This window comes from Cherax quadricarinatus, chromosome 84 (genome assembly GCF_038502225.1).
Source record: "Cherax quadricarinatus isolate ZL_2023a chromosome 84, ASM3850222v1, whole genome shotgun sequence".
Taxonomy (NCBI): Eukaryota; Metazoa; Arthropoda; class Malacostraca; order Decapoda; family Parastacidae; genus Cherax; species Cherax quadricarinatus.
In genome coordinates, this window is record NC_091375.1 from 13,194,020 (window position 1) to 13,220,144 (window position 26,125).

At 40.7% G+C, this 26,125-nt stretch overlaps 1 protein-coding gene across 5 annotated transcripts in view; it reads right to left on the bottom strand.

Moving 5' to 3' along the window:
* The window catches only part of LOC128704323 (transcription factor GATA-4), a 331,788-nt gene that overhangs the window by 165,134 nt on the left and 140,529 nt on the right, over positions 1-26,125 (bottom strand). For all 5 annotated transcript variants that reach the window (XM_053799481.2, XM_053799480.2, XM_070103138.1 and 2 more), the window contains exon 2: positions 17,183-17,214. The gene's annotated coding sequence lies outside the window, so the exon portion shown is untranslated. The remainder of the gene's footprint in view (positions 1-17,182; positions 17,215-26,125) is intronic.

Genomic DNA, 26,125 nt, shown 5'->3' on the forward strand with positions numbered 1-26,125 from the left:
GTGTAGCTTATTTGACGTCTTAATAACTGCTATCATAATGACTGCATGTTGGTAACGTAATGACAGTCATCAGCTGGTTAACTGGGCTTAAAGCCTATCGACTAGACGAGGGCTACCAAGGTTGCATATAACCTGGTAAATATTAAGCAAGAATATTGCAATCACAAGTATGCGCCTATTGAGGCTACAGCAAAGTCTCAAATGTATATAATACACACACACACACACACACACACTTACAATACCTGTAACAGTCACAAGGACAATGAGACCATTAAAATAATGGCACTGCAGGTATTAGTTACAAGTGAACACGTGTGGCGCTTATCTGAACTTATTCACGTGGATACTTGCCCTTGTTTCTTTAATCACACAAAAACATTATTTTCCCCCTTTTTCACGTTGCAAAAAATATATATACCACGATTTATATCTGTCACGACATAGGTGTAATTATTTAGATGAATAATTTTATGGTAAAGAAAGACAGAACTTTGACGAGTGACTAGTTCCTGCTTCAAGATTTTGTTTTGTAATGGCCTAACTGAGGAAATTTGACGTACAAAACCCGCACATGGGAGAGGAGGAGGAGCTTACGACCATTTACTTGTACATTGTGTAAGCCGGACCGAAACATCGTGGTAAGCTCTTCTCTATGTGTGGGTTATTTGTTTATTGTTTAAGCAAGGTTCGTCAGGAAAAAGGGCAAGCGTTTCCCGACACAGGTCTTAGATGATAACCGCCATTGGTGCTTTTGGTCATCTGACCGAGGCCTTCCACTGGCTTATTACCGGTCCACCCCTTTAAAGATTATAGTCATAGTTATAACTATTACTGTAGTACCTTCGTCTATTGTTCCAGCCACGGTAATGTCTTTTTTCTTTCTAAAATTTGTAATATACTATTTACCTGTAAACAAAAGGGAATTTTCAAGCTCTGGATACTAACACATTACTTTTGTATAAATATTCTGTTGTATAAATATTATTTTTGTATAATTATTTTTGTATATTCTTTTTGTATAAATATTCTTCTGTAGAAATATTCTTTTAAAAGGAATGTATTAGAGTGAATAAAAAATATACTGAATTCCTTTAAAACAACGATAAATACACTTCAAGCTGCCAAACATCGATATAATGACGGAGTACTAAACCCGTACTGGTCGGTCTGGGGAACGGGGAGCAATCTGGTTTGACTCAAGAAATCGTAATGACACGTAATGACCGCGGGTTCAATCCCGGCCGAGGGTATGGTTTAATCTGGTTTGATTCATGGACGGGAAAGACTAGTTACTAGGCTGGGCCCCTGGACTCATTACTTCCACGTATGTACATATACACTTAAGTGTGTATCTTAAAAGAGTGGAAGATTGAGACACTTATGCAGCGTCAGGAAACGTTTAGTGGCTTTCAGATACAAAGAGGAAGGCTAAGGAGAGGAGGAGAAGAGGTAATCACCTCTATGTGTTCAGTCACATAGAATCTTGTCGGTTTTTCAAACCATTCATCACATCTTAAAAGAGTATAGACATCGTCTAGTCTTGATCTTAAGAGGCACCTCTAATCACATGTTGATTTTTCCAGTATAATCTACCTTGTTTATAATTACTATCATATTTCTTTTGTTTCCTAAGGTGAAATCTAGGCTCTTTCCTTAATTCATGGTATAACTTTTTAATTTCATGGTATAACTTCTTAAATTCATGGTATAACTTTTAATTTCATGGTATAACTTTTTAATTTCATGGTATAACTTTAATTTCATGGTATAACTTTTAATTTCATGGCATAACTTTAATTTCATGGTATAACTTTAATTTCATGGTATAACTTTAATTTCATGGTATAACTTTAATTTCATGGTATAACTTCTTAAATTCATGATATAACTTTAATTTCATGGTATAACTTTAATTTCATGGTATAACTTTAATTTCATGGTATAACTTTTTAATTTCATGATATAACTTCTTAAATTCATGATATAACTTTAATTTCATGGTATAACTTAACAAATCTCCAACACAAGTGTTAACTTATACCATGAATTAAGGAAAGATCCTGGACTTCACCTTACCAAAGCAAATGCAATAGTAATTATGGACAAGGTAGATTATAGTGGAAAAATGAACATGTTAGAAGACGGGGGAACTTACGTGCCTCTTAATTTACAGTAATAGCAGATTTAATGACCTACACAGAATGAAACTAATAAAGCAAGCAATCACAGACTCCCCTGCTATAAAACGATCATCTGAAATGCATATATTAATCCTGCCGTTTCCTCGCTATAGCCTAATTAAATGTTGCGAACACATTTTTAAACTTAAGCTCCCCTAAGCAACAAGATCCTAAATATGGTTAATTATTTAAGAATAATATTTGAAAGAAGCAGAGGATGTAATCAGAAAAAATAATTGTTATTCTCAGCTTCCTGCGTAACTAAATAGTACTTTGTGAGGTTTTATTATGCAATGTGGAAAGATTTATAAAATACTTTTGTGATAATTGTAATGAGGCTAACGCGACGGTCTGGAATTTTGAGACTCTGACCGCGGGTTCAAATCCCGCCCGTGGTATGGTTTAATGAGGGTTTCCTTGGGCAGGCCCCTCAAGGGAGGTTCCTTGATGCTGGTGAGGGGCTCTTGATCTAGGGAATTGGATCTGTGCCCCAAATTCCTGAATTAAATATCATTGTCATCCATCCCTTCCTCCTCAAGGGTTGACTAATCCCTGAGGGAGGTGTTCTTAGGACAATCCTCGAGAAGGTGGTGAGGACCTGAAAACCAGACGAACCTGGCCAATGGCCGGGCTCCAAGAGTAGTCAAACTCTCGAACCTCTTCAAAGGTATATAATACAAACAGCGAGTCAAAAATGGAAAGACAAACGCCACTTAAATGCACAATTAAACACTATCATTAAAGTCACTGAGAGACTTCAAAAATTATTTTCCTTCAATTATAATTTTAAATGGACAACGTAATCTATTTTTTTATAATCTTCAGAACCTCAACTTGTCATCAGGACATTGGAGATCAGATGCATTAACTCATTATGCCAGGCTTACCGCGAGGCCGGTCGATGTCACCTTATGCATCAGGGAAAGACCCTGATACTCGTCTTCCCCATAAGATGACTCGTTCACTGGTGTAGGCCACTAATGGGAGTGTAGTGAGGCTGAACCTTCCCACCAAGTGCACTTTTATCCCACCTTCCCGTGTCCTCAGACACGGGAAGGTGAGGTAACAGATGGCACAAGCCACGGCAACACTACCTTGTCATAACGAAGGCAGCCATCTATCTACTTAGCCCGCCAAGGAGCCATCGACTACCTGCCTCACCTTCACGAGGTTATAGATACATCGTCTTGCCAGTATCTGCTGATTTTTCCCCCAACAACAAACTTTCTACCATCCAGCTCGACCTGTAATCCAGAGATCGCTATATCGTACATTACACTACCTGGAGGTTATTCCGGGGATCAACGCCCCCGCGACCCGGTCCATGACCAGGCCTCCTGATGGATCAGGGCCTGATCAACTAGGCTGTTACTGCTGGCCGCACGCAGTCCAACGTACGAGCCACAGCCCGGCTGATCCGACACTGACTTTAGGTATCTGTCCAGCTCTCTCTTGAAGGCAGCCGGGGGTTTATTGGCAATTCCCCTAATGCTTGATGGGAGGCTGTTGAACAGTTTTGGGCCCCGGACGCTTATGGTGTTTTCCCTTAGTGTACCAATGGCGCCCCTACTTTTTATTGGGGGCATTTTGCATCGCCTGCCCAGTCTTTTACTTTCGTAGGGAGTGATTTCTGTGTGCAGATTTGGGACCATTCCTTCCAAGATTTTCCAAGTGTAGATTATGATATATCTCTCCCTCCTGCGTTCCAACGAGTACAAGTCAAGTGCTTCCAAGCGTTCCCAGTAGTTAAGGTGCTTGACAGAACTTATACGTGCAGTAAAGGATCTCTGTACACTCTCTAGATCTGCGATTTCACCTGCTTTGAATGGAGATGTTAATGTACAGCAGTATTCCAGCCTAGAGAGAACAAGTGATTTGAAAAGGATCATCATTGGCTTGGCATCTCTCGTTTTGAAAGTTCTCATTATCCATCCTATCATTTTCTTTGCATGTGCGATCGTGGCACTGTTGTGATCCTTGAAAGTGAGATCTTCAGACATTACTACTCCCAGGTCCCTTACATTATTTTTCCGCTCTATTATATGGCCGGAGTCAGTAGTATACTCTGTTCTAGTTATTATCTCCTCCAGTTTTCCATTACGGAGTAGTTGGAATTTGTCCTCATTGAACATCATATTGTTTACCGTTGCCCACTGATAATCTTTGTTTATATCTTCTTGGAGGTTAACCGCGTCCTCAGCAGATGACAGCCTCATGCAGATCCTAGCATCATCCGCAAAGGATGATACCGTGCTGTGGTGTATATCTCTGTCTATGTCTGATATGAGGATAAGGAATAAAATGGGGGGAGTACTGTGCCTTGTGGAACAGAGCTCTTCACTATGGCAGCCTCCGATTTAACTCTCTTGACCACTACTCTTTGTGTTCGATTTGTTAGGAAGTTGAAGATCCATCTCCCCACTTTCCCAGTTATTCCTTTAGCACGTATTTTATGGGCTATTACGCCATGATCGCATTTGTCAAATGCTTTTGCAAAGTCTGTGTATATTACATCTGCATTCTGATTTTCTTCCAGTGCATCCAAGGCCATGTCATAGTGATCCAGTAGTTGTGAGAGGCAGGAGCGACCTGCCCTGAACCCATGTTGCCCTGGATTGTGCAGATTTTGGGAATCCAGGTGATTTGCAATCCTGCTTCTTAGCACTCTTTCAAAGATTTTTATGATGTGGGACGTCAGAGCTATTGGTCTATAGTTCTTAGCTAATGCTTTGCTGCCACCTTTATGGAGTGGGGCTATATCCGTTGTTTTAAGTGACTGTGGAATTTCACCCATGTCCAAGCTCCTCCTCCATAGTGTACTTAGGGCACACGAGAGGGGTTTCTTGCAGTTCTTAATGAAAACAGAGTTCCAAGAGTCTGGGCCCGGGGCTGAATGCATAGGCATGTTGTCAATGGCTTTTTCGAAATCTATCGGAGTTAGTGTAATGTCGAAAATCTGGCATACATTTATGGAGTTTTGAGGCTCATTCATGAAGAAATCATTTGGGTCGTCGATCCTCAGACCGATTAGTGGTTCACTAAACACAGAGTCGTACTGGGATTTCAATATTTCACTCATTTCCTTCTTGTCATCTGTGTAAGTCCCATCCTGTCTGTCTGAGTAAGGGCCCGATACTAGATGTGGTATTTGCCTTGTTTTTGGCATATGAAAAGAAATATTTTGAATTTCTTTCAATTTCACTAATATCTTTAAGCTCCTCCTGCCTCTCCTGGTTCCTGTAAGAGTCATTTAACGTAAGTTCGATAGTTTCCACTTCCCTGGTCAGCGTCTCCTTTCGTGTATCAGATATTCTAGCACTCCTGAGGAGCTCAGTGACTCTTCGTCGTCTTCTGTAGAGGGAGCGTCTCTCTCTCTCCAGTTTACTCCTGCTCTTCTTCTTTCTTAGGGGAATATGCCTAGAACATGCTTCGGCTGCTAGGAAGTTGATCCTTTCAAGGCACTGGTTTGGATCCATGTCATTTAAGACATCTTCCCAACATGTTTCGTTTAGGACATGGTTTACCTGGTCCCAGTTGATGTTCTTGTTGTTGAAGTTGTATTTTGTGAAGACACCTTCACAGGTACATGCATTCTGCTGATCAGGACCCCTATGCATGTACGTCTGGACTTCGATTAGGTTGTGATCGGAATTAGTTGTTTTTTATATTCTTATGTCTCTTATCAGGTCCTCATTATTGGTGAAGATAAGGTCAAGTGTGGTTTCTAGTCTTGTTGGCTCCACTATCTGCTGGCTTAAGGTGTGTTTTTCGCAGAGACTTAGTAGCTCATGTGTGATCTTTCATCTGTGCTACCTCCGGGGATTGTTTCAGCTATAACATTATTTGCTACATTCTTCCATTTTGTATGCCTTAGGTTGAAATCACCAAGCAGTAAGATGTTTGGGGATGGAGCTGGAAGGTTTTCCAAACAGTAATCAATTTTCAGTAGCTGTTCCTTGAACTGTTGTGAGGTTGCATCTGGTGGCTTGTATACAACCACAATGACTAGGTTTTGGTTCTCGATCTTTATTGATAGAACTTCAACTACCTCATTTGTGGTGTTCAGCAACTCTGTGCAGATAAGGGACTCTTTGACATACAGGCCAACCCCCCCCCCCTCCCTTGTTGCCTGTTTTTTTCTGTCGCATCTAAAAAGGTTGTAACCACTTATCCATATTTCACTGTCAAAGTGATCTTTTGTGTGAGTCTCTGTGAAGGCTGCAAACATTGCATTAGACTCCACTAGAAGTCCACTGATAAAAGGTATTTTGTTGTTGGTGGATGGCTTAAGGCCCTGTATATTAGCAAATATGAACGAGGTTGTATTCTGTGTTTTATTGGGGGTATTTTGTTATTGGCATCAGTAGTTGTAATTCTGGAGGGCCATGGGTGGCCACTGGCTGCGCCTCCAGTCCAACAAGGCTCCGAGGTGGTGGACTATTTTTATTTCCTTCCATTTTCTTTTTCCGTTTTCTGCCACTAAAAAATCACCTGGAGTTAGGTTGTCGTAGCTGCTATATTCACCATATTAACCACTGCACACTTTCTATTATATATATATTGTGACCACGAACGAGTGGTATTGATCAATAACACTACACTAGCCAAGGACTCGAACCCATGCTGCTTTAGCCTGCCTCATGGTAGGCGAAAACACATGATGCCCTTATCCACTGAACCATACGATCCTTAAGAGTAGGGCATCCAGCAGAACTGAATGTCGTACTCCCTACCCAAGGACACACCATCGTGTGTCCTTGGGTAGGGAGTCATCCACACCATCGTGTGTCCTTGGGTAGGGTTCGTAGGTTCGAGTCTCCTTCAGCCAGAGATCAGTGTTTATATATATATATATATATATATATATATATATATATATATATATATATATATATATATATATATATATATATATATATATATATATATATATATATATATATATATATATATATATATATATATATATATATATATATTTGCAATACAATCGCTGACAAGCAATCTTAAGAATGCAAGAAAGTCACGGGAGATGTTAATCTTCAGCTAAAGATCGTTCACACGTCTCCGTGCGTCATAAACACACACACGTGTGTGTGTGTATGTGTGTGTGTGTGTGTGTGTGTGTGTGTGTGTGTGTGTGTCTTAAAACAGTCATATACTCGTATATTCCCCCAGTCCCTACACAAAGACAAGAAAAGGATCTGCTATATTTTTCTAGTATACTTCAAATGGTACGCCAGCTATTGTGCGTGTCTCAGCACATACACTTTCCATAATACTCTAGGAAGTATACTTTCTCGTATACTCTAGCTAGCACACTTTCTAGTATACTAGAATTAGCATGCGTTCTAGTACACTGCCAAACATATCTTTTTACGATAATTTAGCTAGAATACTTTCTAATGCACTTTAGCTACTATACACTCTGGTATATATAACCTAGTATATATAACGTAAAAGGAATATTTCTTGCTAATGGCTGTTGGAAGCGGATACCTCATTACGAATATCTTTATATTACTCTGATAATTATTTTTTAAGATTACTCTTAAATGTCGTGAGGGTAAGAATTAACACGTTCTTTCCTGGCTAATAAAGCCAGTATAACAAGATCCTGGGGAGACGCTCCTCTCGTTAGCTACACTCAACCCAACTTGTCTGCCATAAAAAAGCTCTTAAACGCCATCAACCTCTATCACACCATCAATTCATCCACACCCGCATTAATTATTGGAGGTTTTCCCTGCGCTGCGCTGCCGCTACAGTCACACCGACTTGCACTTATCACAATGAGGTTAGATATTAACGGTAAATATATATATATATATATATATATATATATATATATATATATATATATATATATATATATATATATATATATATATAATGTCGTGCCGAATATGTAAAACTGGTCAATTAGCAAGAACTCATTTAAAATTAAGTCCTTTCTAAAATTTTCTCTTATACGTTTAAAGATACATTTTTTTCATTAATGTTGATGTAAAAATTTATAATTTTGCTCCAAAAGAATCTTAGAAAACTTACCTAACCTTATTATAACAAGAACAATTTATTTTAGCCTAACCCAACTAAATATATTTTAGATTTGTTTACAATAATTTAATACTAAACAAACACAGTGAAATATAATTTTTTCGTTAGGTTCAGAATGATTTTGGCGAAATTATTGCATACACAAATTTTCACTTGTCCTATATGGCAAGATGAACGTTGCTATTTAAGCCAAGATGGCAAGTTCTGCCTATTCGGCACGACATATATATATATATATATATATATATATATATATATATATATATATATATATAATCCACATGCACGGGGAAGTAGGAAAGAATTTAACTTGAGCAATAAATCATCAATACACAACAAAATAACAATAAATAAAACACCAATAAATCCCACCACGTAAAATAAAATTTTTCTGAGCGTCAAATAGAGTAAAATTCTGAGTGTATATAAATATAAGAGTACACCTGTCTATACACACGCTGAGGGACCGGCAGCTGTGAAGCGACCCCTGCAACCATAAATCCTTAATACTAATGGTACATGAAACTAACGTGTCACAGGTTTGTGACTGATCACGATCGAGGAGCCGAGCATGTCAAACTAATAATTTACATCTTTCACCGTCTCTAGTAACCCTCTATTGAAGTGATAAACGATACTAGTTAGAGAGATGTTTCCACAGGAGATACTCAAGTATTACACACGCATCTCATAAATATTATTGGTACTATATTTCTCAGGGATAGCGGGAAAATTTCTCCTGATGTGGGTCTTAAAGTCATATGACCCTCTCAGTGGTGCTTTGTGTCCCAGAAGCCCCTCTTGTCCCTACAGGTCATCACGTAATTATAAAAACAACGATATAAGTGGAAATTCTAAAGTTATTTGCAGTCAGTTGGTGTGTTCCATAGGTGCACGCCATAAGCCGCACAGGAACACTTGTAACTAGGTGGTTAACGGTAGCGTAGTGTTGATATTCTCAACTTACAGAAAAATCTACTATTACTACATTACTACTACTACTACTATTGCCTCGTTTTACTCTTGTGCCACTACCATTACTCCCCCCCCACTTACTACTACCACTAATACTTTACTACTACCATCACCACCTCTACCACTACTCCACTTTCTCTGGCCCGTCCCTGTCATCTATATGTACTGGCTCCCTCACCTTCCTGTGTTAGTGAGACTTGTAAATGGTCGAAGTCGGAGAGTAACGTCGTCGTATGTTTCCATGTGTGCGGAATATTTGTGTACAGAGAAATCTTTCAGTGACGACACTTGTTGAAACAGGGCGGCCAAACTCCCATGTCCTGTTGAACTAATTCATTGGTCGTCCATAAGGGTCGTGTAACATGACAAGTAAATGTTACAGTGTTCTACTTACATTCAGCATACAAATATCTACTTTATGTTATGTGCTTCAAAAGTTCTTAATTAACTTTCCAAACCTACTTTCGACCAAAGGGAACATAATCCCCAGAAATGATCAGCGAGCCTGGCCCAAGACCGAGCCCTGGGAGTAGACAAACTCGAAATTCGTCAAAGGTAAAGGTAGATCAAAGGTACACTGCTGAAGGACGCACTGGAAAAACGCTGGAAAAAAAACAGCCTTCTCCTCCTCATCCACCCGTTCATGACCAAGGGCTCGTCATGTCCTGGAGAACAAACAAAACTTGGCATCCTTGTTCTTAGCGAGGAGACGGACTAACCACACGTGGATCTTCTGGCCCATATGCTAACATGAACATATTGCACCAGGGCCAACAAAGTGTACAATGGAAGTCTAGCTGACACTGTTTCAACCTATTTTCAAAGCTACCCAACTCTTAGCTTCAATGACCACAGGGCAACCTGTTAAACTCAACCACAAATCTATTCCCAGAACAGTATTTTCCTATACCCGTTCTTAATCTAAATTAAGCCAATTTAAATCCATTAACTTGAGTTTATTCTTGATTGGATATGATAATGAAAATTGCCTGGGTTATTAGTGCTAAACCCGTAGGGGTTATACAACGCCAGGGTAATGGGAGATATCAAGTTCGATCCAAGAGGAGAGGGGAGATCCAATTCCTTGCATCACGAACCTATTGCTGGCATCAAGTGCCTTGATGCTGGTGAGGGGCTCTTGATACACTGAATTGGAGTCACTGCCTCTCTTCGAATCGAACCTGACTGCATCCCACTTCCCAAACATTGTCTGACCCCATTCGGGTTTAATGCTTCGCCATACGCCTCATAATAATTCTGTGAAGGTGATAATCAACTATCAACTTCTCTGTCAACTGCAGTTTCAAGCCTATCGATTTCATTAATGCCGCATTTCATCAGTTTAAAATATTTTAATCCCTAAAATAATGAGCAGAATAAACTCTGAATATACACTGAGATATATATACACTATGTATATATGATCCTCAGAGCTCAAGTAACGTAACATTTTTATGAGTTTTTATTAGTCATTTTAAAACCCAAAAAAAAAACATTTAATATTATTAATAACTATTTCTATCTTGGTTAAGAGAGAGAGAGAGAGAGAGAGAGAGAGAGAGAGAGAGAGAGAGAGAGAGAGAGAAACACCTACTATATCAGCAACGAAAATAAGTTATCAGGCGCCTCGGTGACGTCACGGGCTACAAAAACGACTGAGCATGGGTTTCAAATGCAGGAAATCCGACCCTTTACGTTACACAACATGGCGGAGTAATTGGTTTCTGTCTGTGTTGACTCCCTCATTCTCATTCTCTCTCTCTCATTCTCATTCTCTCTCTCATTCTCATTCTCTCTCTCTCTCTCTCTCTCTCTTACACTCATACACACATGTGTAACAGCCTAAAACCTGTGTTTGGAAGTCTCCGGAGGTAGGTTGTATGTCCAGGCTGCGGCAGACATTTCCTCTTTGGATCGCATCACTGGAAAAACATGGTTGTTCTTGCTTCCTTAGTTTGTCTGACAGGTTTGCCATCTATTTTTTTTCCCCCGGAAATTATAATGCGATTTCTGCCCGTAATCCAGCGGTCTCTGATCCTACTGGAGCGAGGTTGGGGCACATTGCCGGGCCCCTGACCGTGATTGGCCTCGGTCTTTGATCCTACTGGAGCGAGGTTGGGGCACTCTGCCGGGCCCCTGACCGTGTTGGTCTCGGTCTTTGATCCTACTGAAGCGAGGTTGGGGCACGCTGCCGGGCCCCTGACCGTGATTGGTCTCGGTCTTTGATCCTACTGGAGCGAGGTTGGGGCACACTGCCGGGCCCCTGGCCGTGATTGGTCTCGGTCTTTGATCCTACTGGAGCGAGGTTGGGGCACGCTGCCGGGCCCCTGACCGTGATTGGTCTCAGTCTTTGATCCTACTGGAGCGAGGTTGGGGCACTCTGCCGGGCCCCTGACCGTGATTGGTCTCAGTCTTTGATCCTACTGGAGCGAGGTTGGGGCACTCTGCCGGGCCCCTGACCGTGATTGGTCTCGGTCTTTGATCCTACTGGAGCGAGGTTGGGGCACTCTGCCGGGCCCCTGGCAGTGAAGATCAGCTCGGTCTTCCTGAAAATATCAGCACCACCCCCTTCAGCTATGAGAAACAAGAGTTAGTCTCATGCTGTTTACTGTCTGTCCATGGTAACTCCATCTGGGAACTCCTTAGAAGAATGAGACTTGTGCAACATTTCGAAATCTTTGAGGAAACGTTTCGACAGTCAGTGGCTTCTTCGGTCAGTAACAGAAAAGAACAGTGAAAGATGAGGCGGCAATCAGTCCCTCAGGGACTGTAACAAGGGAACTTTATGAGGAACTTATGGCAGCTTGAAGAACGTACAATGGTATCCCTATAAGTTGTTCTTTCGATGGGTCTCGAGCCTAAATAATTATATTTTGGCTATGCCGATATTTTGATTATTTAATGCCCTGTATCACTACACCAAGGATTCCCTACAGAGCTGGATCTACAGTTTTACCTATCACACTGACAACTGTGCAAGAAAATGAACTTAGTGAAATAGGAACAGGTAGGAAGTTAGTGTGTGTGTGTGTGGCATTGACACCAAGTGTGCCGGCAACGTAGCATAGAAAGATACATAAACCTGTCTCGGTTTCCTGATCATAAACAACTCAACATTCTAGATAAGATATAACCGGATGCTCTTCAAGACGATGCAGATATATATATACACACACACTATTATATAAACCAAATAACTCTCCACCTCTAGGCTGGGGGTCCTACAAGGGTACCCCACCAACATGTGTGTGTCGTGCCGAATGGGTAAAATTTGCGATTTTTTACTTAAATAGCAAAGCTCTTGTCGCCGAATAAGGCAAGCAAAAATTTGTGTATGCAATAATTTCACAAAAAAATCATTCTAAACCTAACGAAAAAAATATATTTCTTTATTATTAAATTAGCGTAAACTTACCTAAAATATATTTAGTTGGATTAGGCTAAATTAAATTGCGCTTATTATAATAAGGTTAGGTAAGTTTTCTAAGGTACTTTTGGTACAAAATTATTAATTTTTACATTAACATTAGAATAGTTTGTATTTTAGGGATTTAAGTGGTTTTTAGTCGTCTTGACTGATGATGTAAAGGCTATATGCAACCTTAATGACCCTCGCGTAGTCCAGAGCGTTAAACCAACACACACGGGCTAGGAGCTACGACTCGACCCTGCAACCACACACACACACTAAAAATCCCATAAGGTTTACTCATTATTTACACGGTATATTCAACTGAATGCCTCCCTAGCACTTACACCTGCACACCAGTACTTCCCATCACACACCTGCCGCCTCAAGAACACAAACATAAAAGGACACGAAAATGAAATAAAATAAGCACTGGGAGAATGAGATTGGTTACTACGAGCGTCAAAAATATACAAGTTTACCGTGTAGCTTTGCCGACCATGCAGAAGAGGTTGTGATGTTGCCGACTCTCCCAGGAAATGATCAAGAGCGAGACAAGTACCACACTTGTATGATGTTTATGGAGTGTGTCCTAATTGATTCGCATGCTATCTTCTGAATGCACGTATCGATGATTGGCAGAAATATTACAGACAAGAATCATCTGGGAGGCAATAATCCCATCGTGTGTGTGCGCACACCTGAGAGCCGGCTGCTAGATAACCATTAGAAGACGCACTACTGCCGTTGGTGAGAATGGTATAAAGTATCTACAAGTTGAAGATTAAGACACATGTGCAACAGTTGGGTATCTTCAATGTTGAAACGTTTCGCCTACACAGTAGGCTTCTTCAGTCAAATACAAAGGGAGCAGTAGTAATGAAAGATGTAATCAGTCCATCAACCTTGGAGAGAAAGTATTTGAGGTAGTCAGTCCCTCATTCTGGAGAAGAGTTCAACTCCATTGTCTGGAACATATGAACGATTTCCTTGTGTGTGCGTGTGTGTGTGTCTGTCTTAGACGTGCTTAGCATGGGCCAGTAGGCCTCCTGCAGTGCTCCTTCATGTTATGTGCATTCTACGATCACAAAGTTGCTATAAAAACGAAAGTAAACAGATAGGCTAGATAACTAGAACCTTCAAAACAAGAGATACCAAGCCAGAGATGTAAAATTATGGAGGACTGATCCCAAATCTGCACATCGAAATCTCACTACGTGAGAAAGGGGCTCAGCAAATTAGAAAGATAATTTCAATGAAAGGTGTGCAATAATGTATCCAGGTGACCTTATGTACCATATGTATATCTATTTTTCATGAGTGTGCAGTGAGAGCAAGAGTGCATGTATATGTGGTGGGGTATATATCTCAGCAGTGTGTATACACTTAGAACTTCCTTCTCCAATGAGTTTTCTTCATGGACGAGGCTCAAAAAACTGCCTATATCTCCATTATTTCTGACAACTCTAACCCCACCTTGACTTCGAGAAAGCCATCGACTACATGGCCCCTGCGCTCTGCCCCGGGTTCTGACTCGTGGAGCTTGTTATCAAGAACCGCAAGAAATCACTATATCGTGCCTTGAACTTTCTATGGAGGAGCCTGGTCACTGGAATCATCCCACAGTCTTGAAAACTCACTCCGCTAAGATAGCAGTAAAGCAATAAAAAAAAAATGATAGACCTATAGCACTGATGTCCCACATTATCAAAAACTCTTAAGATTGTGATGAATGGTTTGAAAAACCTACAAGTTGAAGATTGAGACACTTATGCAGCATATGGGAATCTTTATTCAGGAAACGTTTCGCCACACAGTGGCTTCATCAGTCCAATACAAAGAGGAAGGCGTAAGGAGAGGAGGAGTATGAGGTAATCAGTCCCTCAGCCTGGAGTCGATGTGTTCAGTCCATCAATCTTGTAGACTTGATGGACTGAACACATCGACTCCAGGCTGCGGGACTGATTACCTCATACTCCTCCTCTCCTTACGCCTTCCTCTTTGTACTGGACTGATGAAGCCACTGTGTGGCGAAACGTTTCCTGAATAAAGATTCCCATATGCTGCATAAGTGTCTCAATCTTCAACTCTTAAGATTGCTAATCACATGGAATCTTGCCAACTGCACAACCCAGGATTTAGAGCAGGTCACTCCTGCTTCTCGCAATTGCTTGACCATTATATGGTCCTAGTGTCACCCATTTCTGAATAAAGAATTTATTATGCTGAAATAAACTTGTATACATACAAACGTAGTTTACACTAACTTTGGAAAGGCCTTTGACAAGTTTAACCGTGGTATAACAGGTCATAAAATGCGTTCAAAAGGATTAACTAGATACGTACTTTGCAGATAGATATTTAATTTTCTAACAAATAAAACGCGAAGTGTGATGGTAAACAGAGTGAAGACGGAGGTTGTCAAGTGTAAAGTTTGTTCCCCAAGGTACACTACTGCTTCCTCTTCTCTTCTTTATTCTTATAACTCACAGCATCGTATCAACCTGTAAAGTAAAAGGACACAAGTGCAACTAATGTGACATTTTAGTGTGGTAACGTTTCGCTCTACAGGAGCTTTGTCGGCTTGACAAAGCTCCTGGAGAGCGAAATTGCCACACTAAAATGTCACATTAAATAAAGGAGCTGTCTAGTATGGGCCAACATGCCTGCTGCAGTGTTCCTCCTTTCTTATGTTCTTATTAGTTGCACTTGTGTCCTTTTACTTGACATATTGTCGGTAATTCAACCAACTTCATTACAATCGTATCAACCGTTGTAGAAGACACTAGAGTCAGTGAGAGTGACATTCACTGAGCACTCGGTAAACCTCCAAGCTGATATAAACAGTCTTCGGGGGGAGGGGGTCACTGGCAACAATATGATGTTCAGTAAAAGGACACATGTGCAACTAATGTGACATTTATTGTGGCAACGTTTCGCTCTCCAGGAGCTTTATCAAGCCATTACAAACAATACATGGACACAGAGGGTATATATACCCTCTGTGTCCATGTATTGTTTGTAATGGCTTGATAAAGCTCCTGGAGAGCGAAACGTTGCCACAATAAATGTCACATTAGTTGCACATGTGTCCTTTTACTTTACATATTGTCGGTAATTCTACCAACTTTATTACAATATGATGTTCAATGAGGACAAGTTTCAGTTACACCATTATGGAAATATTAAGGAAATAAAATCAGGAACGGAGTATAAGAAACTCGAATCACTCGTTAGAGCACAAGATTAATGTAAAAAAAAAAAACCTAAGTGACCATGTCAGAGATCCCACCTTTAATTAATGATCACAACAGTGTCATTATCACTACCCCAAGAAAAATGATAGGCTGAATAATCAGAACCTTCAAAGTAATGTAGTGCTGTACTCTTAACAGCTCTGTTCAAGGCAGGCGAACTTGCAGACCTGGAGAATGTGCAGAGAACCTTTCCTGCCTGTGCAGATTCAGTCAAGCACCTAAATTACTGGGAACATTTGCAGTCCCTTGATCTGCACTCCTTGGAACATAGGCGATAGAGATACATTATAATCTACACCTGGAAAATTTTTAGGAGGACTAGTTCCAAATATGCAGACAAAACATTCCCCATGAAAGAGGCCTGGCAGACGATACAAAATACTCCCAAATGAAGACAGGGATGTAATGAGTACAATAAGGAAAACTCGATAGGCGTCATGGGGCCAAGACTTTTAAAAGATCTTCCTGTCTTACATACGGGATTACCAATAGATCACTGCCTGTCTTCAAAAACTGGACAAGCTTCTCAAGTCAGTGCCTCATCGGTCGGATTATGGTGTTTATGACGGACTTTGTGCGGCCAGCACCAACAGCCTTGTTGATCAAACCATCCACCGGGAGGCCTGGTCTGGGCGTTGATCCTCGGAATACTCTTCAAGTAGACTCTACACTGGGGATTAAAGCATCCTTGTCTGGTGGTGACCAGTGAATACTTTAATCCCTAAAACAGAGAATACAGTAAGGCGTCAAGTGTATAATAAACAAAAATGTGCAACTCTCGGTGTATATAATAGCGTTACTATGTCGGTTAATTGGGTTTGTAGCCACTCGACTACACAGGGGATCAATAAGCTCCATGTAACCTGCTTACTGCGGTCAAGGATACTTAGATTCCAAATATGAACCTATGGGGATCAAAGTAAACTCTTATAGTCTACATGAACAGATTTACCCTACACTCCTCCACATGTGAATATACTTTTCACTGAACACATAGGAAGATATATGCTAAAAATATATACAATGAAGGTTGAGACTGCAGCTCGACTACAGGAAAATCATTACCTCTACACATATATGTATTGTTTACCACAAGCCAAGAATATTTCAATCCCTAAAATGAGGTTTAAACTAACAGAGTTTATACCCAGAGAAACAAATCTCTCAATTTATACATATCCCTGTTGCACAATGTCCAAAACAAGTTAGAAGTTGGAGGTACGAGACTGCTGACCTTTCATGGAGCTGGAGAAAGCTGGATGTTTAGCAGTAACTTGTGGAAATAGTGAGGTACTTACATGACGCTGTGTGGAGGGATGCCAGATACAGTCTGCAATAAACAGATAAAATCAGTGTTAACTCGGACAAAAATGTTAATCTATATCATAAGTATTTCCGTTTCTCTATCTTAATAAACTGCATATAAATGTGATATATCTCATCATTTTATTTACATAATTTACATCATCATACTTTGGAACATTAGATTCTGTGGATAAAAATCAATTTTTGGGTATGAAATTATATTCTGCGAAATTTTCTTGTGTTGGCAGGAAGTGGAGGATAACTGTTAAAGGTGGAAACCCAAGAGACCAGAGGAGATTCGTAACTTTATTTAGGCACAAGTACACGTAAGCACAATTATCATAGTGTAAATTACATAGGATAATCCCCAAAAAGTTGGTCAATGTGACTTATTTCCATTGGAGTCCACATTTTTTCTGTAGAATGTGGTGTGGGTGACTGGGTGAGCCAACTATGTTTAACATGATCACCAGTTTCAATATTATTTTTGGCCAATGTCTTGTGTAGCGTATGTCTTTAAAGTAAAAACCTTGAATTGTGTGTGTACTCGCTTATTTGTGGTTGCAGGGGTTGATTCACCTCCTGGCTGTGTGTGTGTACTCACCTATTTGTGGCTGCAGGGGTTGATTCACAGCTCCTGGCTGTGTGTGTGTGTACTCACCTATTTGTGGCTGCAGGGGTTGATTCACAGCTCCTGGCTGTGTGTGTGTGTGTGTGTGTGTGTGTGTGTGTGTGTACTCACCTATTTGTTGCTGCAGGGGTTGATTCACAGCTCCTGGCTGTGTGTGTGTGTACTCACCTATTTGTGGTTGCAGGGGTTGATTCACAGCTCCTGGCTCTGTATATGTAGTCCCATAACTTCAAGCAAAAACATAAGGTAATAAAAGTAATAACAGTTGTAAATTTCGCAGAACACAATGAAAATTATAATGTAACGTCCTTCTGGAAATTTGCAAAACGCAAAATAATCTTAGCAGTTATCTTGAATGAAAAAATTAAATATGATAACGTTGTAAGTAATGCTATGCACCATGACACAAGATATCCATAAATCTTGTTTCAGATCCATGAAGGAAGTAAAAGTCCTCGTAAAAAATTAATTACAACAAGGCAATGAAGGCACAGCGACTGATATATAAATCACTGCTGTTGAAAAAATTACCAGAGTAAATATTACACCTGAAAAAAAAAAAATACCACGGGCGGGGATAGAACCCGCGATTAGTGTCTCAAAACTCCAGACCGTAGCGTTAACCACTAGACCACTGGTATGGTTTGTTTGCAATCGTGTCATTACGATTTGGCGAGTCAGATTACACCTGAAACTAACAGAATATAATAGATGAACAAAGGAATTATAGCAATTAACTAACTAGTTAATTTTACAGGTTAAGAGTTATCTAACTCATTTACAGATTAAAGAGTTACCCTATCTCAGCTCATTTAAACAAACTCAGATCTGTGATCCTACATCACCTCGTTTGTGGTTATCCAACCCCAGAGTTATCTTGTTTCTGTTGATTTACAGAAGTTATCCTTCAACTCACAGAAACACCTAAGCCTCCCCCCAGGATACCAACCACAACACCCAGATATATACTGCTAGGTTATTACAACTGCCTTATCACCATCACACCACCACGTAAGGATAAGTTAATCCATTAAATTGGTACTAAATTCTAAGTTTGTAATATATAATTATGTATATATTCTACATGGGGAAGCAGGACAGAATTCTTCCTCCGTAAGCCATCCGTGTTGTAAGAGGCGACTAAAATGCCAGGAGCAAGGGGCTAGTAACCTCTTCTCCCGTAAACATTACTGAATTTAAAAAGAGAAACTTTTGCTTTTCTTTTTGGACCACCCTGCCTCGGTGGGATACAGTTTGTTGGGAGAGATATATATACATTCTTCTTTCAACAAACTGGCCGTATCCCACCGAGGCAGGGTGGCCCAAAAAGAAAAACAAAAGTTTCTCTTTTTAAATTTAGTAATTTGTACAGGAGAAGGGGTTACTAGCCCCTTGCTCCCGGCATTTTAGTCGCCTCTTACAACACGCATACCTTACGGAGGAAGAATTCTGTTCCACTTCCCCATGGGGATAAGAGGAAATAAAAAAGAACAAGAACTAGAAAGAAAATAGAAGAAAACCCAGAGGGGTGTGTATATATATATATGCTTGTACATGCATGTGTAGTGTGACCTTAATGTAAGAAGAAGCAGCAAGACGTACCTGAAATCTTGCACGTTTATGAGACAAAAAAAAAAAGACACCAACAATCCTACCATCACGTAAAACAATTACAGGCTTTCGTTTTATACTCACTTGGCAGGACGGTAGTACCTCCCTGGGTGGCTGCTGTCTACCAACCTACTACCTAGGAGATATATATATATATATATATATATATATATATATATATATATATATTACATACACATTACATACACATTACATACACATTACACACACATTACACACACATTACACACACACAAACACACAGTGGAACCCAGGATTTCGTCCAGTGCGGATATCGTACAATTTGGATTTCGACCACTTTTTTGGGCGAAATTTTACCCCAGGTTTCATACCTCCGCTTGGAAATCGTCCACATCAGACGTGTCCGCCCGCCCAGGACACAGCCGCTCACACGTACGTGACTCAGCCTGACTGTCAGTGATGGTGGTAGTAATGGTGGTAGAGGGTGGTAGTGATGATGGCGGAGATAACCTCTCCTCCCTCCCCCCCTCCTCCTCGCCTTCTTCCATATGCCAACAAATCTTCAATAAAGGTATGTAATAGTGATTTAACCCTTAAACTGTCCAAGCAGATCTACGTTCACATGCGTAGTGCTCCAAAAGTAGATCTACGTTTTTTTTACATATTTTCAATAACAAAAAAAAAGTAGATCAAACTTTTTTTTACACGTTTTCAAATGTAAAAAATAAATATCTACTTTTTTTTACATACTTTCAAATGTTGAAAAAACGTAGATCTATGTTTGGACAGTTTAAGGATTAAATGTTGATTTATCCATTATAGTCATTTATATTAATTTCTCATTGTTTTCTGTATGTAAAACTAGTTATTCTCTATAAAATGTATTTTTTGTTAATATTTTTGGGTGTTTGGAATGGATTAATTGGATTTACATTATTTCTTATGGGAAATATTACTTCAATTTTCGTCCATTTCGGATTTCGACTGACCTGCTGGAAAGGATTAAGGACGAAAACCGGGGTACCATTACATATATATACAGCCTCTCCTCACTTAGCAACGTCCAGTATTGGGCCCCTACTTAAACAAGATGGGTCCTACACAGATGACAGCAAGGAAATGAGTGAGCTACTCAAGTCCCAATATGACTCAGTTTTTAGCAAGCCGCTAACCAGACTGAGAGTCGAAGATCAAAATGTTTTTTTACGAGAGAGCCACAAAATTTGATTAACACAAGCCTATCCGATGTTATCCTGATGCCAAATGACTTCGAACAGGCGATAAATGACTTGCCCATGCACTCTGCCCCAGGGCCAGACTCATGGAACTCCGTGCTCATCAAGAACTGCAAGAAGCCCCTATCACGAGCCTTTTCCATCCTATGGAGAGGGAGCATGGACACGGGGGTCGTCCCACAGTTACTAAAAACAACAGACATAGCCCCACTCCACAAAGGGGGCAGTAAAGCAACAGCAAAGAACTACAGACCAATAGCACTAACATCCCATGTCATAAAAATCTTTGAAAGGGTCCTAAGAAGCAAGATCACCACCCATCTAGAAACCCATCAGTTACACAACCCAGGGCAACATGGGTTTAGAACAGGTCGCTCCTGTCTGTCTCAACTATTGGATCACTACGACAAGGTCCTAAATGCACTAGAAGATAAAAAGAATGCAGATGTAATATATACAGACTTTGCAAAAGCCTTCGACAAGTGTGACCATGGCGTAATAGCGCACAAAATGCGTGCTAAAGGAATAACAGGAAAAGTCGGTCGATGGATCTATAATTTCCTCACTAACAGAACACAGAGTAGTCGTCAACAGAGTAAAGTCCGAGGCAGCTACGGTGAAAAGCTCTGTTCCACAAGGCACAGTACTCGCTCCCATCTTGTTCCTCATCCTCATATCCGACATAGACAAGGATGTCAGCCACAGCACCGTGTCTTCCTTTGCAGATGACACCCGAATCTGCATGACAGTGTCTTCAATTGCAGACACTGCAAGGCTCCAGGCGGACATCAAACAAATCTTTCAGTGGGCTGCAGAAAACAATATGAAGTTCAACGATGAGAAATTTCAATTACTCAGATATGGTAAACACGAGGAAATTAAATCTTTATCAGAGTACAAAACAAATTCTGGCCACAAAATAGAGCGAAACACCAACGTCAAAGACCTGGGAGTGATCATGTCGGAGGATCTCACCTTCAAGGACCATAACATTGTATCAATCGCATCTGCTAGAAAAATGACAGGATGGATAATGAGAACCTTCAAAACTAGGGAGGCCAAGGCCATGATGACACTCTTCAGGTCACTTGTTCTATCTAGGCTGGAATATTGCTGCACACTAACAGCACCTTTCAAGGCAGGTGAAATTGCTGACCTAGAAAATGTACAGAGAACCTTCATGGCGCGCATAACGGAGATAAAACACCTCAATTACTGGGAGCACTTGAGGTTCCTGAACCTGTATTCCCTGGAACGCAGGCAGGAGAGATACATGATTATATACACCTGGAAAATCCTAGAGGGACTAGTACCGAACTTGCACACGAAAATCACTCACTACGAAAGCAAAAGACTTGGCAGACGATGCAACATCCCCCCAATGAAAAGCAGGGGTGTCACTAGCACGTTAAGAGACCATACAATAAGTGTCAGGGGCCCGAGACTGTTCAACTGCCTCCCAGCATACATAAGGGGGATTACCAACAGACCCCTGGCAGTCTTCAAGCTGGCACTGGACAAGCACCTAAAGTCGGTTCCTGACCAGCCGGGCTGTGGCTCGTACGTTGGTTTGCATGCAGCCAGCAGCAACAGCCTGGTTGATCAGGCTCTGATCCACCAGGAGGCCTGGTCACAGACCGGGCCGCGGGGGCGTTGACCCCCGGAACTCTCTCCAGGTAAACTCCAGCTACTCGTTTACTGATGACTTGGACTTACGACGGGCTCTCTCTCTCTCTCTCTCTGACCAGTATGCATAACTCTGTTCTGTTTATTACAATATACAGTACACTACTGTATAAACATTTAAAAATATATCAGAAATGTTATAAATGGTGCAAAGGTGATATTAAAACAATATCAAAGATGACCGACACACACCCATTACCATTATAGTATTCTCCTCACTTAGCGACAAATTCGTTTACCGACGAAGTCTCAGGAACAGAACTTCGTCATTAAGTGAGGAGAGGCTGTATAATATATATATATTATATATATATATATATTATATATATATATATATATATATTATAGGTAGTAGGTTGGTAGACAGCAACCACCCAGGGAAGTACTACCGTCCTGCCAGATGACTGTGAAACAAAAACCTGTAACTGTTTTGCATGATGGTAGGATTGCTGGTTTCTTTTTCTGTCTCATAAACACGCTAAGATAACAGGGATATCTTGCTACTCCTACTTACACTTTGGTCACACTTCACAGACACGCACATGCATATATATATATACATACATCTAGGTTTTTCTCCTTTTTCTAAATAGCTCTTGTTCTTTTTTATTTCTTCTATTGTCCATGGGGAAGTGGAAAAGAATCTTTCCTCCGTAAGCCATGCGTGTCGTATGAGGCGACTAAAATGCCGGGAGCAATGGGCTAGTAACCCCTTCTCCTGTATACAATTACTAAAAAAGAGAAGAAGAAAAACTTTATAAAACTGGGTTGCTTAAATGTGCGTGGATGTAGTGCGGATGACAAGAAACAGATGATTGCTGATGTTATGAATGAAAAGAAGTTGGATGTCCTGGCCCTAAGCGAAACAAAGCTGAAGGGGGTAGGAGAGTTTCAGTGGGGGGAAATAAATGGGATTAAATCTGGAGTATCTGAGAGAGTTAGAGCAAAGGAAGGGGTAGCAGTAATGTTAAATGATCAGTTATGGAAGGAGAAAAGAGAATATGAATGTGTAAATTCAAGAATTATGTGGATTAAAGTAAAGGTTGGATGCGAGAAGTGGGTCATAATAAGCGTGTATGCACCTGGAGAAGAGAGGAATGCAGAGGAGAGAGAGAGATTTTGGGAGATGTTAAGTGAATGTATAGGAGCCTTTGAACCAAGTGAGAGAGTAATTGTGGTAGGGGACTTGAATGCTAAAGTAGGAGAAACTTTTAGAGAGGGTGTGGTAGGTAAGTTTGGGGTGCCAGGTGTAAATGATAATGGGAGCCCTTTGATTGAACTTTGTATAGAAAGGGGTTTAGTTATAGGTAATACATATTTTAAGAAAAAGAGGATAAATAAGTATACACGATATGATGTAGGGCGAAATGACAGTAGTTTGTTGGATTATGTATTGGTAGATAAAAGACTGTTGAGTAGACTTCAGGATGTACATGTTTATAGAGGGGCCACAGATATATCAGATCACTTTCTAGTTGTAGCTACACTGAGAGTAAAAGGTAGATGGGATACAAGGAGAATAGAAGCATCAGGGAAGAGAGAGGTGAAGGTTTATAAACTAAAAGAGGAGGCAGTTAGGGTAAGATATAAACAGCTATTGGAGGATAGATGGGCTAATGAGAGCATAGGCAATGGGGTCGAAGAGGTATGGGGTAGGTTTAAAAATGTAGTGTTAGAGTGTTCAGCAGAAGTTTGTGGTTACAGGAAAGTGGGTGCAGGAGGGAAGAGGAGCGATTGGTGGAATGATGATGTAAAGAGAGTAGTAAGGGAGAAAAAGTTAGCATATGAGAAGTTTTTACAAAGTAGAAGTGATGCAAGGAGGGAAGAGTATATGGAGAAAAAGAGAGAAGTTAAGAGAGTGGTGAAGCAATGTAAAAAGAGAGCAAATGAGAGAGTGGGTGAGATGTTATCAACAAATTTTGTTGAAAATAAGAAAAAGTTTTGGAGTGAGATTAACAAGTTAAGAAAGCCTAGAGAACAAATGGATTTGTCAGTTAAAAATAGGAGAGGAGAGTTATTAAATGGAGAGTTAGAGGTATTGGGAAGATGGAAGGAATATTTTGAGGAATTGTTAAATGTTGATGAAGATAGGGAAGCTGTGATTTCGTGTATAGGGCAAGGAGGAATAACATCTTGTAGGAGTGAGGAAGAGCCAGTTGTGAGTGTGGGGGAAGTTCGTGAGGCAGTAGGTAAAATGAAAGGGGGTAAGGCAGCCGGGATTGATGGGATAAAGATAGAAATGTTAAAAGCAGGTGGGGATATAGTTTTGGAGTGGTTGGTGCAATTATTTAATAAATGTATGGAAGAGGGTAAGGTACCTAGGGATTGGCAGAGAGCATGCATAGTTCCTTTGTATAAAGGCAAAGGGGATAAAAGAGAGTGCAAAAATTATAGGGGGATAAGTCTGTTGAGTGTACCTGGTAAAGTGTATGGTAGAGTTATAATTGAAAGAATTAAGAGTAAGACGGAGAATAGGATAGCAGATGAACAAGGAGGCTTTAGGAAAGGTAGGGGGTGTGTGGACCAGGTGTTTACAGTGAAACATATAAGTGAACAGTATTTAGATAAGGCTAAAGAGGTCTTTGTGGCATTTATGGATTTGGAAAAGGCGTATGACAGGGTGGATAGGGGGGCAATGTGGCAGATGTTGCAAGTGTATGGTGTAGGAGGTAGGTTACTGAAAGCAGTGAAGAGTTTTTACGAGGATAGTGAGGCTCAAGTTAGAGTATGTAGGAAAGAGGGAAATTTTTTCCCAGTAAAAGTAGGCCTTAGACAAGGATGTGTGATGTCACCGTGGTTGTTTAATATATTTATAGATGGGGTTGTAAGAGAAGTAAATGCGAGGGTCTTGGCAAGAGGCGTGGAGTTAAAAGATAAAGAATCACACACAAAGTGGGAGTTGTCACAGCTGCTCTTTGCTGATGACACTGTGCTCTTGGGAGATTCTGAAGAGAAGTTGCAGAGATTGGTGGATGAATTTGGTAGGGTGTGCAAAAGAAGAAAATTAAAGGTGAATACAGGAAAGAGTAAGGTTATGAGGATAACAAAAAGATTAGGTGATGAAAGATTGAATATCAGATTGGAGGGAGAGAGTATGGAGGAGGTGAACGTATTCAGATATTTGGGAGTGGACGTGTCAGCGGATGGGTCTATGAAAGACGAGGTGAATCATAGAATTGATGAGGGAAAAAGAGTGAGTGGTGCACTTAGGAGTCTGTGGAGACAAAGAACTTTGTCCTTGGAGGCAAAGAGGGGAATGTATGAGAGTATAGTTTTACCAACGCTCTTATATGGGTGTGAAGCGTGGGTGATGAATGTTGCAGCGAGGAGAAGGCTGGAGGCAGTGGAGATGTCATGTCTGAGGGCAATGTGTGGTGTGAATATAATGCAGAGAATTCGTAGTTTGGAAGTTAGGAGGAGGTGCGGGATTACCAAAACTGTTGTCCAGAGGGCTGAGGAAGGGTTGTTGAGGTGGTTCGGACATGTAGAGAGAATGGAGCAAAACAGAATGACTTCAAGAGTGTATCAGTCTGTAGTGGAAGGAAGGCGGGGTAGGGGTCGGCCTAGGAAGGGTTGGAGGGAGGGGGTAAAGGAGGTTTTGTGTGCGAGGGGCTTGGACTTCCAGCAGGCATGCGTGAGCGTGTTTGATAGGAGTGAATGGAGACAAATGGTTTTTAATACTTGACGTGCTGTTAGAGTGTGAGCAAAGTAACATTTATGAAGGGATTCAGGGAAACCGGCAGGCCGGACTTGAGTCCTGGAGATGGGAAGTACAGTGCCTGCACTCTGAA